Here is an 18,966-nt window from a genome sequence, read left to right on the forward strand (position 1 = left end):
TGATCAAAGGACCAGGGCGCTCCCAAAACAAAGGGACATGTAAGCATTTATTGATGTGCTAGGGGTGAGCTAAAGTCCTGTAGTTTTCCACCAGCCAGGGGCACGGTTCCAAAAGAAGTTTCTTTCTGCATGAGATTCATACCACTGGGCAGTCATGGTCAACTTTTCCCAGGAATTGCTAGGCTACTCTTGCTGCTGATGCCATCATCCTGTGCAAACATCCTGGCCTGAGGCTCTGTCTGGGCCTTCTGATAGACTTTCAGGTGCTTGGGCTGCTACTGTTGCTGAAAAAGCACAAGAATGGGGGTGGAAGAAAACATACCAGTTCCCACGGGCCACCAACATGTCTACATGCAAAGTCAGGTAGAATCAGACCCAAAAGTTAAGGCACCAAAGGGGTAGATGTAATATGAAAACAGAAGTGCCGAGCCTCTTCATCTCATTCCTGTCATCCATTGGACATCAGCAAGCCCAAGTGAAGAGGCAGCGTTAGATGTGGACTGAGGATGCAGAAGCCTCACGTTTGGGAAATCCTCAGACCTTATGCTTTGCATCTCTTCATTTGGCTGGTCCTGGTTTGTGTCTTTCTTAGTAAACTGCAATGGTACAATATGGTGTTTCCCTGAGTTCTGTGAGTTGTTCTAGCAAATTATTGAACCTGAAGGGTGGAGGAACCCTCCAATTTGTAGCCAGTTTGGGACAGTCATGGAACAAAAGGTTGAAACAGTGAAATAAACTCAGCAGACAGAATGAAATCCCTCAGCAAGTCAGTATTAAAAGAGAAGATGGCCCAGGTCTAAGCCCTAAAGCAAGGAATCATTACTACCTACAACTCTGTTTTTCCTGCTATCTCATCTTTATCTGCTCAGGTAGCCAAAAAAATCAAAGTTTGTCCCAATTGAGACAAGTTCTGGCTTTCATATATGCAGACCTCAAAAATCATGCATTATAGGAACAGAGAGGATTGCACCAAGGATATCAGGCTTAAGCCAATGAGCACCCTTGCTGTTCACATCTTCTAAAACAGAGAATAATATAGAAGAAAAAAAACTAAGAGCCCAGAATATTCTAAATGACGTGTGGGATATAACAAAACATATTCCTTTTGCCAGTGTAAAACTATAAAAGGATTTAAACAATGAGCTTGTCACTTCTACAGCAATTTCTTCTATTTGATAATGTTCCCTATCCAAACTGTTACTGTATGAAAAATGATATTGTTTGTATTTTGTTTTAAAGGAAACATTTTCTCATTTCTTATTAAAAGCAAAATTTACTCAACTTTATTTTCTTTTTCAGTGCATAGGGATCAAACCCAGGGCCTCACATGTGCTAGGCAAGTATTCTACCAATGATCTACATCCTCAGCCCATATTTATTTATTTAACTTTCAAGAACTAATTTAAAACTACTGTAAGTCCAATAGATGAATCATCCTGAAGATCTTGCCACCTAGGACCAAAATTATCATGATGATAATCAATAAGATCTTCATCCAAAGCCATTCCAATTAATAATAAAAAGAATGACTAGCATTTAAGCTCCTATATATAACAACTCACAGCTAATATCTATTAGTTATTGAATGCAAGCATTTAATTTTTATTTAATAATATGTTTTCTATTTCACAATGACCCTGTGAAATAGAAACTATTACTACCCTTATTATATAGGGGAGGAATCTGAGCTTAGAGATAAAATAACTTGCTTCTCTACAAGATGTGAGTTGTTATTGAACTGCATCTAGTTAGCAAGCACCGAAGTTGGGATACTCACTCAGTGCTGTCTGAAGATGAAGCGGTAAGAGGCTCGGAGTTGAAGGAGAGCTGGTCATGGGTACCTGTGCGCATGCCCTACATGCATGACTGCTCCACCAATGTTGGTTTTTTTCTGTTAGAAGGGACAGGACAGTGTGCACTTCCTGTGGGGCTGCCTTGCCCTCCCAGACTGTAGGAGCCAGGCTAGGCAAGCCTTGAATTGCTATTGGGTAAAGGAAGTTCAACAAAATAAAGTAACGCAACCCATTGTTCCATGTCAAGTTTATTTATTTATATTTAGCCTTTCCCCAATCCCTGAGGACTGTCTGATTTAGAGATTCTTTCCCCCTTTGATGATGTTCCAGAAACTTCCCCCCAGCTGACTGTGCATTGGGTGAGGGAGACCATCACCAGAAGTCAAGCCATTGAGATTAAGCCAGTTACTACTTATTTGTCAAGTACCAAAATATCAGAATGTCTAGATGTCAGAGCATCAAATTTTAAAGAACTGAGGTTTATTCATTATTTTGTGTTTTTATATAGATATATTCTAAGTATAAAACACATTTTATTATTAGAAATTACTTATTATGTATTTACTATAGTAATAAGAGCTATCATTATTGAGTTTTTTATATGTATCAGACAGTTTAAAAATATTTTTACTTAGTCTTTGTAACACTAAGCATAGAAGGCATTATAATTCCCTGCAGAAACAAAAGATTTAAGACCATCCAAGGTCACACAGCAGCAGAATGGAGACTCCTTAATATAGGTACTTTCCTACATAAATTCTGCCTCTAATACACTGGTAGCAAACAGTCCCTTAGCTCCAGGCAGAGTGTAGAGATGTCTGTTTATCTTGGATGCCATTCTTTACCATCCACAGTCCCCGCTTAGCTGCAGGTAATAAACATCCCCCACCTGTTTCATTAAGCTGAATATATTAACATTATTGGAACAGCTATTATGACTCAATGCCCAAATACAGCGATAGTCTAGAGGTTATTGGCATGCATACAGTTCTTTGCCTCCATGCTAAAAGGTGCAACACTAACATGCTTTTGTGAATTTTATTTTTTTAAGTGCCTGCGTCTTTTGTTTTTTTCATGTTTCTTCCTCTACTCCACTGTTAATTTGTAAATTACCACACACATACCTCACTGGTGCCCTTGCCAGCCCAGTTTGGGGGTAGATAATTCTTAGTTCTGGTAAGGGGACCTTCCTGTGCATTTATCAGCAAGCCTGTCCTCTTCCTCCGAGATGCCAGTAGCAACTCTCGATTCCTATTCAGTCAAGCCAAAGAGGCCTCCAGACATCGCCAAATGTCCCTGCATCGAGGGGCAAACTCACCCCCCATCAAGAACGATCGTTCAGGGTGAACACATACACATACACACATTTCTGGATTACTACTTCTAGACCAGCTTACAAGAGGAAACAGCTAGCCAAGCTTATTAGGGAAAAACACAAAACAAAATTCAATAAGCTCACAGTGACAGTGTGTGAGGAAGCCTCACGGTGAAACTCAGGAGCTTTAGCTCTTGACATCTGTGACATGTTTCTGTTGCTCAAAGGCCTATTTTATTTTGTATACATTTTATATTTCCAGCATATTCTGAAGAGGGGAAGTCCTCAGATACGTGATTATAGAAGAGAATACTGGGCTGGTGGGTAGCTTAGTGGTAGAGTGCTTGTCTCCCATGCATGAGGCCCTGCAAAAAAATTAATACCCAGCGCTGCAAAAAAATTAAAATAAAAAGGAAAAAGAAAATGTACTATGTATGCCACTATTGTAATCCCAAAGGCTGACTCTCAAAAAAAAACTTGCCCTGAGAATCTCTGAGGCATACAGCATGGTCTCCACCATTTCAACATTTGCTGTCGATGTGCGTGCTCAGCTACCAACAGCAGTATTCCAGAATCGATTTTTTTTTTCTTTCATATGAACTTGATCAATTTTTCAGGCTTTTCAAATATCATCTGATTGAAAAACGAAACCACTGGGAGCCACTTATATATGCCATTGTTTGCACAATTTGGTTTTTCTGGGTTTGCTGATTGGAAATAAATCCTTATTGATGACACTAATGGAATTGCTGGGTCAGAGGATGCCAGCACCTTCAACTTTAAGATATAATGCTAGTTTCTTCTCCAAATGGCTAAGACAATTAAAAATTCCACCAGCAATTTACTAGAGGTATAGCTACTTCTTACACAAAAAGGTGTTAAATTATATTAATAATATTTGGAAACACATATTATATTTGCATTATTACAATGCTTGGAGGAATTGTACCTTTCAAAAGCTCTTCCTGACTAATAGATGGACTTCCACACTCTGTACATTGATGGCTTGTGCAGAACAAGGAGGAAGCTTCGTGGTGGCAAATCGGAATCCCAACTTTCCCTCTGAGTGACTCCAAATGATCTCTCTTTCTTGCAGTTTCCATTGCTAGAGTTGGAAAATGACATTTTTAATTAGTTCTTTTTAGTTTTATATATAAAACATTAGGATTAATTTTGACATAATTATAAAAGCATGGAGTATAATTTGCTCTAATTCAATCTCCAGTACTTCTCCTTTCCCTCCCCTCTTTCCTCTCCCTATCCTCTTCCCACTTTTACTGTTTACTTATAGTTGTTGTTGTTTTAATTAGTGCCTTGTGGATGTGCAGGATGGTGAGAGCACTGTGGTATATTCATCCATGTACATAGGAAAGTGAGATCAGATCTATTCTACTCTTCTTCTCTTATCCTGTCCCTCCTCCTTCTCCCTAAATTCCTTTCCTCTATTCCATAGATCTCTCTTCTATTTTGATGGAATCCCCCTCTTTTCTGTCTTTCTGGTTTTGTTTGTTTTGTTTGGGTTTTTTGTTTGTTTGTTTGTTGTTTTTGTTGTCTTAGTTTGGACTAGCTTCTGCATATCAGAGAAAACATTTAACCTTTGAAATTCTGGGTCTGGCTTATTTCACTTAGCGTGATAGTCTCCAGTTCCATCTATTTGCCAGCAAATGCCATAATGTCATTCTTCTTTATGGCTGAGTAGTACTCCATTGTGTAAATATACCACATTGTTTTAGATTAATTCATCTGTTGACAGGAACCTAGGTTTATTCCATACCTTGACTGTTGTGAATTCTGCTGCTATAAACATTAATGTGCCTGCATCCCTATGGAAAGTGACTCGATGAGATTAAATGTTGAAGTTTTCCAAGATCCAAAGTCATTTGAGTGAGTATACCTTTTTAAATGGTTGACTAAAGAGGACTTAAAGTCAACACACTATAGTGACACAGCCACAACAATGTTTATAGCAGCTCAATTCACAATAGCTAAGCTATATGGAACCTATCTAGGTCCCCTTCAATAGATGAATGGATAAAGAAAATGTGGTATGTATATACAATGGAATATTACTCAGCCATAAAGAAGAATGAAATTATGGCATTTGCCCATAAATGGATGGAACTGGAGCTATCATGCTAAGTGAAATAAGCCAATTCAAAAAACCAAAGACCTAATGTTCTCTCTGATATGCAGGTGCTGACTCACAATAGACACATGGGCGGGGGTAAGTGGGGGAGATTCACCAGAATGGACAGGAAGGAGTCGGGGGAAGGGAAGGGTGATGGAAATGGGAAAGACAGAATGAATCAGACATACATTTCCTGTGTGTTTATATGAATACACAACCAGTGTGACTCCACATCATTCACAACCACAAAAATGGGAAGTTATACTCCATGTATGTATATTATGTCAAAATACATACTATTGTCATGTATAACTAAAAAGAACAAATAAAAAATTTTAAATAAAATAAAATGGTTGTCTGATTATCATAGAAGAGTGATCCTCCTCCATAGTGTATTGTTGTTTTCAAGAAGAGGCTGCCCAACAGGAACTGTATCTCCATTCCGTTTCTAGGCAGAACTAGTTCTGTGGTGTGATGATGGTGTCACTCTAGGAAATGATATGATGGTGGTGTCTCTCTAAGCCAGTGATTAAGAAACACAATCCCTCTTCTCAACCCATCAGATGAGTGAAAACAACTCGGGACCTGGCAGATGTCAGAGTCACAAGACAGAAGGAGCCTAGGCTCTGAAAAGCCACATCAAGAGCTTCCCAACCAGCTTGCTGGGGAATCTGAGAGAGATTTTTATTGTTTTAATCTTTTGGGAAGTGGAATTAATCTGCTGGAACAGCTAACATTGCCCAAATAATAGCAAAAACCTATGCGGCTAAAGTAGACTTTATATGTATATGTAAGGGAATCCTTCCTTTCCATAGAGAAGTACAAGGATAGGCAATTATCAGGTCCACAGAATCCAACAACCAGTGTCTACCCAAGCCAGCACCTTCAGCTTTGTTCTCAACCCCTTTGGGGCTTTTTGATTCACGGAGGCAGTAAAGTCACCGGCCCAGTGCACAACACAGTCGTGCTCCATTTACAGATAGGACACATTCAAAGAAATATGTCAGGGGCTGGGGCTGGGGCTCAGTGGTAGAGCACTTGCCTAGCATGTGTGAGACACTGGGTTCAATTCTCAGCCACCCATATAAATAAATGAATAAAATAAAGGTCCATTGACAACTAAAAATATATGAAAAAAAGAAACGTATCATTACGTGATTTCATCATTGTGCAAATATCACAAAGCACAAGGTTTGTAACCTAGATGGTCTAGGTTAATCATTATCACTCCATGTGGCTTTTTCTTTTCCACCAAGACAGGGTCTCGCCAAGTTGCTAAGACTGGCCTTAAACTTTTGATCCTCCTGCCTCGGCTTCCTCAGTCACTGGGATTAAAGCTGTGCACCACCTCACCCAGCTTCAATACGGCCTCTTGATGTAATCAATAGGCACATTAAACATAAAATATATGAGACCACTGCTGGCTCTTTTTTAGTGAATCCTTTTTTTTTTTTTAATAAGTAGAAGTACACTTGAAAATAATGTCAAAAAGGAGTATAGTAAATACATAAATCTGTAACATAGTCATTTATTATCATTATCATAAATTATGTATGCTGTACATTATTTATGTGCTCTGCTTTTATATGACTGGCAGTGCTATAGGTTTGTTTACACCAGCATCACTGCAAATACGTGAATAATGCATTACACTACAACATTTATGTTGGCTATGATGTTATGAAGTGACAGGAGTTTTTTAGCTCTATTACAATCTTATGACACCACAATTGTAAATGCAGCCAGTTGTTGACCAACACATCATTATGCAGCACATAACTGTGAATTAAATTCAAACAATACAAAAATGTGAAATAAATGAGAAAATGAGATGCTGATGAAATCAAGTTTGGCAATTGGCTTTCTAGAGTTAACTACCTTGGACACCCTCCTCCCCATGGCAAGCACCCTCAATACATTTAAAGACATGAGATCTGGCTTAAGAGATGGACAAGAGTAGACAACATTATTACTTCCAACATTTCTTTAGCACTCACAGCCTCCTGGGTCCAGCCCAAGTCCCACGAGTATGGACAGAAACATTTAGTTCTAAGGAACTCATCTGGGCAGAGGTGTGCCCAACCAGGCATTAAGTTTTCCAAAGTTTTATCAGAGCTGACTCTCCTGAGAGGGCCTCTTTATGGCAAGAATCTGCCTGTCAATACTGCCAGGAAGAAGAACACTAATTACTTGAACATGGTGACAGCTGTCCACATGCAAAGAAGCCATCTCTCATGAAACTCTGGATATGTCAACTAAAAGATCAAAGTGATTAAACAAGGGAGAGGATTAAATAGACCTCATCCATGGGCAGGGAGCATTGGGTGAAGATCTCTTCTCTATACAATGATCTCACAGCTTAGTCTCCATTACAAGAAGTGATTGAGTGGAAGTGATCTAATACCAATGGCATTCTTCACAGAACTAGAAAAACAGTCCTAACATTCATCTGGAAGAATAAAAAAAAAAAAAAAACCAGATTAACCAAAGCCATTTTAAACCAAAAAAAGCAACACTGGAAACATCACAATCCCTGACTTCAAATTACACTACAGATCTATAGTAACAAAAACTGCATAATACTGACATAAAAACAGACAGATAGACACATGGTATAAAATAAAAGGCATGGAGAGACAAATTCACCCATCTACAGTCATCTGATCCTTGACAAGTTTACCAAAAACATACACTGGAGAAAAGACAGCCTTTTTAACAAATGGTCCTTGGAAAACTGGTTATCCATATGTACAAGAATGAGACAAAACATGGCGGAATGAGATGCACATCACTACCCTAGGTACATGTATGAAGACACGAATGGTGTGATTCTACTTTGCGTACAACCAGAGATATGAAAAATTGTGCTCCATAAGTGTACTATGAATTGAAATGCATTCTGCTGCCATGTATAACAAATTAGAATAAATAAATAAATTTTAAAAAATAATAAGACAAACCTTTATATCTCACCCTGCACAAAAATCAACTCAAAATGGAGCAAAGACCTAGGAATTAGATCAGAAACTTTTTAACTCCTAGAAGAAAATGTAAGGTAAACATTCCAACATACAGGCACAAGCAACAACTCTCTCTATAGGACCCCCAAAGCTCAGGAAATAATGCCAAGAGTTAATAAACAGATTGCGTCAAATTAAAAAGCTTCTTATAGCAAAGGAAATAATTAGGAATGTGAAGAGAGAACATACAGAATGGGAGAAAAATCTTTGCTAGCTTCTCTTCTGACAGAGGATTAATACCTAGAATATATAAAGAACTCAAAAAACTTTGCACCAAAAAATGAAATGACCCAATTAATAAATGGGCAAATGAATTAAGCAGACAATTCCCAAAAGAAGAAATATGAATGGTGAACAAATGTATAAAAAAAATGTTCAACATCATTAGCATTTAAGGAACTACAAATCAAAACTAGGCAGAAATTTCATCTCACACCAGTCAGAATGGCAGTCATCAAGAATACAAATAAAAATAAATGCTAGAAAGGATGTGGAGAAAAAGGAACACTTTTACACTGTTGGTAGGATTATAAATTAGTACAACTACTATGGAAATCAGTATGGAAGTTCTTCAAGAGACTAGGTAGGCATGGAAAAACCATATGACCCAGCTATACCACCCCTCAGTATTTCGCCTAAAGAATTAAAGTCATTATATTATAGTGATACTAATGTTTATAACTGCACAATTCACAATAGCCAAATTATGGAAACCGCATAGGTATCCATCAACAGATGAGTGGATGATGAAAATGTGGTTTATATACACAATGGAGTTTCATTCACCCATAAAGAAAAATGAAATTATGTCATTTGCAGGAGAAATAGATGAAACTTGAGACCATTTTGTTAAGCAAAATAAGCCAAACTCAGAAAGTCAAAGGCCAAATTCAGAAGTTTATGTTTTCTTCACTTACATGAGGAAGCTACAGAGGAAAAATGAAAAGAAAGATGGGGAGTGGGGAACCACATGAAAATCAAAGTGAGATCAGTAGAAGAAATGGATCAGAGGGTGGGATATAGAAAGGAAGGGGTGAAGTGCTGGGGTTCAATGTTGGCCAAATTATATTGTTATATTGTGTGCATGTACCAACATGCATCAACAAATCCCATCAAGGTGTACAACTATAATGTACCAATTACAAAAATGTAGAAATAAGGACTGGGGCTGGGACTCAGCAGTAGCACACTTGTCTGGCATGTGTGAGGCACTGGGTTCGATTCTCAGCACCACTTATAAATAAGTAAAATAAAGGTCTATCAACAACTAAAAAAATTGTTTTTTAAATGTAGAAATAAAAATAAATAAATAGAAGTTATCTAAACTGATGAGATACAGCAGCTGCTGCATTCCACCGAGGTGCCAATCTAGTTCCCTGAGATCTATTGGGCATTGGACCAGGAAGATGGCGCCCTGTGGCAAGATTGCCTGTTTCAACCACGCCATCATGTGGTAGAATTGGTAATAACAGCCAAAAATCCTGGACATCGTAGTTTTCCCTTTTGGAGGTGAAAATATCCAGAAATCAAAGAGTATCCCTGGAGGGAAGGGACTTTGGCATTTTAACAGAAGAGAGAATAGCATGAAAAGAGAAATCACATTCTAATTATCAATGGTATGGAATATGGAATGAGCTGTTAAATACTAAGGTGAATGTGTATCTCAAGCCAGTGAATAATAAAGACAAAGGCAGCTTTTGTCTTTTTGTTATGTTCCCTCTAATTCAGGCATAAGAGGTGCTCTGCATATGTTATCTTCCTTTACTGTTTGCAGCCAAATCTATAAGGTGTGTATTTATTTTCATTATTTGTGGAAACTGAAGATCAGAAATCTAGGAATTTGCTCACATTAATACTTGCCAAGATATTGTAAAGTATGTTGAGTCTGCTGTTCAGACCTAAAACTGTCTCCTTCCAAATCCATATTCTTTTTATGATTCCAGAGAACATAGGTAAAATAAAAGAAGCCAATCTCCTCAGAAGGGAAGGGAGGGGTCCTTCATTACATTCTCTGACCCATGCAGGTGTAGAGGGGACAGAAGGGACCTATGAAATTTTGAACCCCAGGCACAGCAATCAGAACTTCAGTTTCTAGCACAACCCTTACAAGGTATCTATCCATTTTCACCTCCAGTCATTCATCCTGCCTGGTTAAAATTGATGTCAAAGACTGTATTCTTCTTACTACTAAATGTCACACTGAATTCCTGGGCACAATGCCCAACTGGGTTTATGTTTACTAATTAAAATGGAGCTTTGTAAAGTACAGTTGTTCCATTCAGTTGGTGTGACCTATCCATCTGCTACCAGCACAAATGTCTGTGTCAGTAGAAAGAATTGTCAGAGAGGAGACATTCTGTTGTCTACTACCCCCATTAATAACCCAGCATAACTCAATGCAAAGAAATCGCCTCCTTAGATTGAATCCTCTCCTATTTCTCACGATTTGGGCCCCAAGAGCTTTGACAAGTCCAAGGGTATATTAATCTGAGAGCTTTCGGTTGCCTGGAAGAGAAACACACAATGCTAATTCATGGGAACTTGTGGGTTTGCTCTAAAAGACTCCTTTCTCAGTTTCTCCCATGGGAACATGATGGAATAGAAAGCAGCAAGTGTCCAAAAGCCCTGTCACAAAAATCTTAATGAAATCAAACCTCCCTGTGTAAAAGCTAAGATGTAGCTGATGCCAATCAGGATTGGGGAAGAGGTAAGTAGAGGTGGAAAGCGGAGGAGTGAGAATAAATGTCCTGTATGTACACAATGGGGGGAAGGACAATACCATCAGCTGTTCATGGAATGAGAAGGCTTAAACAGTGGACACAGCGGAATGCAACGATAAATGGGGAAGTAAACGAAGCAGGAAAAGCAGCCAGCATGCTGGGCCGATGGCTTTGCCTCTCTCCCCAGGTCTAGGGTGGGCTTATCTTAGTCCACTGGAAGTCGCCTTGATTTTTTGTTTGTGTTGTGTTTTTTTGAGATGTTTTATGGAAAAAGTGTCAAGGAGTCTTCAGACCTGGCTTGGCCACTGAATTATTATTCAGAGTTAGTTTTTTGTTTAAATCTCTGGATTTCTGTCTCCTTATTAAAAAAAAAAGGTAGCATAATAATGGTTGTTATTATACACAGGGTTGTTGCAAAAACTCCAAAGACAATGTCATGCTTAAGATAGTCTGTATAAAACTCAGAAAGTCAAGGGTTGAATGTTTTCTCTCATATGCAGAAGCAAAGTAAGGAGAAAACGGGGGAAGCAGATCCACTGAAAATATAGGGGAGATCAGTGGAGTAGAAGAAAGGGATTGGATTGAGGGGGGTGGGAGAAGGAACCCAAAAAGGAAGAAATGTGGAATAAATTGATAAAATTGTGCCATGTTCGTATATGATGATATACTACAGTGAAATGTGTGTGTGTGTGTGTGTGTGTTACCAATTAAAAATAAATAAATAGGGGCTGGTGCTGGGTCTCAGTGGTAGAGTGCTTACCTAGCACATGTGAGGCCCTGGGTTCAATCCTCAGTACCACATGAAAATAAATAAATAAATAAAGGTATTGTGTCCGACTACAACTAAAAATATTTTTAATAATAATAATTAATAAATAAATAACCAGTAGAGAACAAAAAGGGGATCACAGCGAGGGAGGAGGGGAGGGAAAGAGGAAGCACTGGGGACTGCAATGAAGCAAATTACATTCCAAGCATGAGTGATTGTGTCAACGTGAACTCCACTATTACGTATAACTATAATGTACTAATAAAAACTTTTTTTAAAAGTTTGTACTAAAAAACAGAAGTAGATTTTCATCTTTGGAAAACACTAAAGATGAGCTGCAAATGGGAGGTGACACGGATGTCACACTGGTAAATCTGTCCAGGGTATCGTCCCCTCTGTCTTTCACAAAGCCTATAAGCTTGGCTTTGTCTCTATTGGTTATCCAGTTTTGGGATGTTATGAAATGCTTGTCCCAGCAGATGGCAGAAGACAACTGAGACAGACCCAGAGTTTGAATACACCCTGTTAAATAAAGCATCGGGCACCTTGGTGTGCCGGCTGAACTAAGCCTACACATCGATTTCACAATCTTACTGAATTGTCCTAACAAAGATAGGTCTGGAAAGGCATGAAGGCAACCACTGTCACAAAAACACCATGTCACTGAAATTCACTACTCAAAACATTTATTCCCTGAGCACCTCCATGGTGCTGAAGACACAGAGATGAACACAGAGTAGAGCTCCCAGTCCAGCTGACATCAAATAAGGAGACCACACGTTGCACTTTGGCCACTTCTCTCTCTCCATCCCTACCATCTCCACTCCAGTCCAACCCATCTAGGCCTGGGACACACGAGACGCCCTAATAAAGCCCCCTCTGTTCTGACCAAGCTCCAGTTCATTCTTCCCCTATGGACAGGGCAATCTTTCTAAAACACGAGTATTATTAAGCATGTTACATGCTATCTACTTTAAAAAGGACTGAATGGTTCTTCACTGACCTCACCTGTACCCTTAATCTCATTTATAAGGCTTTTTTGTGATATGATTCTTCTTCTTCTGTTGCCTCTTATGTCTCTCTCACTCCTCCTCCTTCTCCACTTCCTCCTCCTCCTCCTCCTCCTCCTCCTCTTCCTCCTCCTCCTCCTCTTCCTCCTATCAACTCAACAGATATATTTACAATTTCCCAAATTATTTTTATCCCTACTGGTCTTTGCCCCAGCTGTTTTCTCTCTCAGCCTAGAATACCTTAAAAATAAAGCTGCTCCCTCCCACTCACCCATTCTCCTTCCTGTGGCTAACTAGTTTTATTCTTCCGGTCTCAGATTACATGTTCTTTCCTTTGAGAAAATATCTCTGATGGTACACAGAAAGCTGGGCTGGATACTCACTTGCATACTCCACAGCATGCTTGACTTTCACCTCCCCTGCTTTTACCAGGTTTCTTAATCATAGATTTACACAACTTCTCCATCTAGTATAAGCTCCAACACAAAGACTTTTTTTTTTTTCTTCAACAGTGTATCCTCATGTGTTGGCACTGTTTTGCTTGTTTCATTGTTGTTTGCTTGTTTGTGGGGATGTTTTGTTTGGTACTGAGGATTGAACCCAGGGTAAAATTCCCCAAGCCATAGCCCTTCTCACCCACCCACCCCCTCCCCGTTTTTTTTGTTTTGTTTTGTTTTGTTTTTGAGACAGGATCTCACTAAGTTGCTGAGGACCTCACTGAGTTGCTGAAACTGGCCTCAAACTTAAATCCTCCTGCCTCAGCCTCCCAAGTCACTGGGATTACAGATGTGAACCACCACACCCAGCACAGTGCTGTTTTTGATGCAGATAACAAAATTAATTGAATAAATGAAAATATAAGTCATAAAGCACAATTGTTATTATTCAAGGTATCATAAAATCTTTGGGGCATGAGGTCTTTGAGGTCTTAGGAAAGGAGACCTTCCTGTATGTGTGACCAGATCCCTTTTATCAAGAAGCTGTCAACCACATGCACTCAAGACAGGTTTTTTTTTTTATATGCAAGAAGGCCTTGAACTTGGAGCAAGTCACCCAGGGAGACTTTTCATCCACAGCAAAGGAGTTCTATAAATTTATTTATTTTTTTCTTTTACACTGTGTCTTCTTGTGTCATTCAGATGATCAAACTGCAAAGGCTCTGTGAAGGGACTGCTGAGAGCTTCCATCATAGGTGAGGAAATAAATGGGATACAATAAGGCGTCCAGAGACTAGAAGCTATTACCCACCCCTTCCAGGGCCTACTTGAGACAAGAGCTGTAAGCACTGATAGTAGAGTTAGCAATAGCACAAACTCTGGAGGAGGAGCTACATGGTGAGACTTGCACTACAAACAGCCAGATACACAATGCCAAAACAAGTAGAGGGCTGGGAAGAATTCCCTGGGCTCCTCGTCCTGCCCTCCTATCTCCGGGCGATGCATCCCACTAGCTAAACTGAAAGCCATTGGGCCATGGAGCCTGTGCAGGCTGTTGTCAGGGCTCAGCTGGGAACAGCATGACTCCAAATAACCAGCATCCTTCCTGACCAGCACCCCAGAGAGCAAGACTGAATATCTCCATGTCCCTGGGAAGCAAGAGTAGAAAATATAAACAATAGAGGTTTAATGTTTAATTATTAAATGCTTTCAATACACAGAGACGCCAAGAAATTAATATGACAGGCACCCATAGACTCACAACTCAGAAGTAACATAATACCTTTTAGTCATGGTTGTTTCAAGAGTTGTTTATTTTGTTATTGTTATTTAAGGAAAAAAGGCAGCTAAATTATAATTACCCCCATCTTTCCCTCCCACAGTGATCATCACTACCATCAAGTTGGTGTGCATTGCTCCACCAATAATTCTGCCACAAATACTTACTTATAGCCATAAACAATATATTATGTTGTTTTATGCCATTTTAAATTTATTCAGGGGCCCCATGTGGTATATATCCTTTTGCACCTTATTTTATATACACAGTCCAATGTTTCTGATGTTTGTTTATGTTGACATAGACCTGATATTTGTCTGTGAAAATACAGATCTGATTAGGTGGGGTTTTTTTCCCCAACATCCATGTGGTTTTCCATTGTATGAACATTTACATTTCCTGTGATTTTTAGTGTATTTCAATGTGTTTCCTCCGTTGTTATTGTGTTGTTTCATTTATGCTTTTCCTTTTCTGCCCTTTTTTGGGAAGGGGTGGGTGCATATCATGCTTTTTTTATTTCCTCTATTTCCATTTCCTCTAGCCTTTAAGGAAGTTACAGATTATATTTTTTCTTTTAATTCATTATCTGAATATTTTAATGTGCATGGTTTACTTGCAGAAAATATTAGGATGTTTTAACTCTGGATTATCTTCTCCTACCTCCATTTTATTGTTTTCCTGAATTTTTAGTTTCACCTTTAACCGCACACACATCCCCGCAATTTTTTTTTAATACTGCTGGAGACAGAACTCAAGGTGTCACATGCTAGACATATGTTCTACCACTGAGCAAAATCCTCAACTCCCCAAATGTGATGGTTTGAAACTTATTTTCACTCAAGATTTATTTAGATTTGCTTAAATGCTTACTAACTGCTTTGCACAACTTTGTCTCTTACATCCCACTCCTTTATTCTGTACCGAGTTTCCTTCTCCTTGAAGCGCATCCCCTAGTAGTTCTTTCATCAAGAAACTGTGACTGATTGTTTCATCACTGTCTAAGTGTTTCTATTTTTCTAATGTTTTTATTTTCTCTTCCATTTCTGAATGATAATTTACTTAAGATGAAATTACTGAACTAAAAGTTGCATTCCTGAGCAGTTTGAAAATATAATTCTCTTGACTTCTATTGTTACTAGTGAGAAATCGTCCCACTGAAGTTTTCCTCTGCATCTGTCTCCCTGATTCCTTTTTTATTTGTTTTCTAATCTTGAAACTTTGAACATCATTTCATATTTACAGAAAATTTGCAAAATAGTATAAAGAATACTCATATGCCTTTGACCCATATTTATTAATATTAAACTTTTCCCCATCTGCTTCATCTTTTGCTTTCTACACACACACACACACACACACACACAATATTTTGCTTTGAACCATTTGAAGATAAGTCACTTGACTTACTCTTAAATGCTTCATTGTACACTTAAAAGTATAAATATTCTCTATGCAACCCTTAGGAAAATTATCAGCTTCAGTAAATTTAATAATGATACATTTTCATTTAATCTTTCATTCTTATTCTGATCTTTTTCAATTGATTCAATTTATGTCCTTTATCATATCCTTCTCCCTAGTCTCCAAGCCTACAATCCACTAGTCTCAGGCACTGATTTAGCTATCATCTGTCTTTAGCCTTTGTAACTCTGAACTACTTACCTAAACTTACTTTGTTTTTTATGACATTGATAGTTTTATTACAGCTTCCTCCTTTTAAAATGAAATATTCCTCACTTGGAATTTATTAAATATTTCTTCATTAGACTCAGATTGTACATTCTTGCCTGGAATATTACATAGGTAATGTGGTGCCCTTGGAATATCTCATTTGAAGCGATGCGATATTCTGAGGGAGTTAAAAGATTTTCTTTTTGATTTTACTAAATGTGTAAAATGTTAATTGAGTCTATCTTAAATGTAAATTTTTGTCATCCTCCAATCTGAAGATGCATATTTCCCTAGTGTTCTCATTTAGCTAGACTCAAAAGAATATAAGAAAAAAACTAACTTTATTCTCCCAATCCCTTCAAACTTTCTCTGCAGCTCTCTACCTATTCCTGCATGAAATCACAGATAATTACCTAATTTGGGGCTAGTTCAACATAATGCCAAAACTATAAATTTATTCAAGTTCAAAATTTCCTTTCCACAGCTCAGAAAGCAGACATCTGTGCCCACCAAAAGTGGAATGCAGCTCTGTCCCCAGAGTGCAGCTACCGCTTATCATCCTGCTGCTGGGCAATAGCAGCTCCAACCATGGCCTCTTGGTTTTGAGCTTTTCTGGCATGAGTTGTACTGCTTCCCTGGAACCTTCACCTTCCGGAGACACATCACTGAGGTCACTTTTTTTTTTTTAACCTGATATGAGGGGACAGCCCCCTCCTACTCCTCCTCCATGACAGTCTTAAGTAGCACATCATTAACTCTCCCCTAAAAAGTCCTTAACGTGAGTCTTTTCACCTTCAAGCTCTTATATAGGTCAAGAGTAGGTGGCTGGGGCTGGGGCTGGGGCTGTAGCTCAGTGGCAGAGCATTTGCCTAGCATACGGAGGCACAGGGTTCGATCCTCAGCACCACATAAAAATAAGCAAATAAAATAAAGGCATTCTGTCCATCTACAACTACAAAAGTTTTTTTTTAAAGAAAAGAGTAAGTGATTGACTCCTATCGTCAGACCAGTTTTGCCATCTATTAGCATGTTCTGCATTTGTGGCCAAGAGAGTAAATTTAACATCTGGGTCACAATTTGCCACTTATCATTCTTGATCTTGACCTCAGCTAAAACTGAAAAGAACATCATTTTCACATGCAGTTAGACACGTCTTTTATCTCTTTGGGGGAAAGTCCTAGCCATTATCTTTTTGAATATTGCTTTTCCCAGTTTCTTTTTTTTTCTTTCATCTGGAACTTCCATTGCACATGCATTGCTCCATCTCCTGTGATTATTCTTCTCTAATATCTCACTCTCTCACTTTTTTTCCTATCACATAAACTTTCTATGGGACATTCTGGATAATTTCCTCAGAACGATCTGCCAGTTCACTATTTCTGCAGTTGTATTTAATATGCTATTTAACCCATCTAAAGACGTTTTTTAGATATTTCAATGATGATTATTAATTATTCGTATTTTAATTTTCTTATTTCCTTTGTATGCGTCTTCTTTTTTCCTAGGGTTCTCTTTTTTATTGTGGTCTGTTTTTTTTTTCTTTTTCTAAAACCTATTGAGTTGTTCTAAATACTATGATGTTATCATCTCTTTCAGATTATCATATAATTTCAAGTCATTAAGATGCTAATCCTTCCTTATGTTGTGCTTATTGATTGACCCTTATAGTGATTTCCTACTTGGGTTGTTATTTTTTATCGTAAGCTAATACCTAATGAAAATCTTATGCCCCGTGGATTATTAAAGTGTCCCTGCAAAATGGTTTTGAATTTGTTTCTGATGAATACTCTGGAGAGTTCATTGGTCTGGAACCATTTCTATCTATGGTGCAGTTACAGAACCTTTGGAGTCAACACTCACATGTGGCATAGGAATGAGCTTTCAACTTTTCAAAGAAGAGTTTTCTCTACCAAGAACATCAGAGACAAGTGTCCTCGCTCCCTCCTGGGTGAAATAGGAAATTTTTCTAATCTCTTCTTGTGGAGAAAGCAGTCTTCTCCTGAAATCTGCTTACATGGAGGAGACTCAATTCTGTTGCTTTGTGTCATTTGCCTCATGTTCCTGGAAGGAAATTCAACCCTCCCCCAACCCCCACCCATGCCAAAGTTCCTAAGACCCATATCGAAGTCAATATGTGCCTAAGTCACCGGAGCATTGGCTGGCACACCTCCTGTTCTCCCTGGGAGCACTTCCTTCATTTCTCCCACCTGGTGATTTTCATTTTTTTATTCAAATTTGGCTATATTTTTCATTTTCCCTGATGATTTGTTTTGAATTTTTTTAATAAGTTGAAAAAGTCATGCTATAGGAAATGCATTGAGAATGTGTCCCCTAAAATTTCAAGTGTTGAAAATTTAAACCCCAAATTTGTAAGATGATGGTATTTAGAAGTATGGTCTTTGAGGGGTCATTAGGAGTAAATGAGATCATGATGGTGGTGCCCCCATCATGGCATTAGTGGCTTTTTAAGAAAAAGAAAAGAGATCTCAATGAGCACTTCTGCTCTTTCTTGCCATGTGATGCCTTCTCCCATGTTATGATGCAGCAGAAAGATCCTTACCTGATATCAGCACCATGCTCTCAGATTTCCTAGCCTCTAGAATCATAAACCTCTTTTCTTTATAAATTATCCAGTCTCCAGTATTTTGTTACAGCAACAGAAAACAAAAACAAATATTATGTTCAACATCTGTATACCATTCTAGATTCACCCATAATTAATTGGAAGAGAGAAAGAGAGAGAGAGAGAGAGAGAGAGAAACACAAAATGTCTGGCTTCTTTATTGCCTGTTCAAGTCTTTTGTCAATTTTTTATATTGAATTT

At 38.4% G+C, this 18,966-nt stretch overlaps 1 protein-coding gene across 2 annotated transcripts in view; it reads right to left on the bottom strand.

Moving 5' to 3' along the window:
* Sv2b (synaptic vesicle glycoprotein 2B) overlaps positions 1–18,966 on the bottom strand; it is a 257,782-nt gene that overhangs the window by 190,222 nt on the left and 48,594 nt on the right. For both annotated transcript variants that reach the window (XM_046436674.2, XM_046436683.2), the window contains one exon: positions 4,058–4,213. The gene's annotated coding sequence lies outside the window, so the exon portion shown is untranslated. The remainder of the gene's footprint in view (positions 1–4,057; positions 4,214–18,966) is intronic.

The sequence above is a fragment of the Marmota monax genome, unplaced genomic scaffold, assembly GCF_021218885.2.
Source record: "Marmota monax isolate L192 unplaced genomic scaffold, Marmota_monax_Labrador192_F-V1.1 WCK01_AAM20220418_F8-fsc00005, whole genome shotgun sequence".
Taxonomy (NCBI): domain Eukaryota; kingdom Metazoa; phylum Chordata; class Mammalia; order Rodentia; family Sciuridae; genus Marmota; species Marmota monax.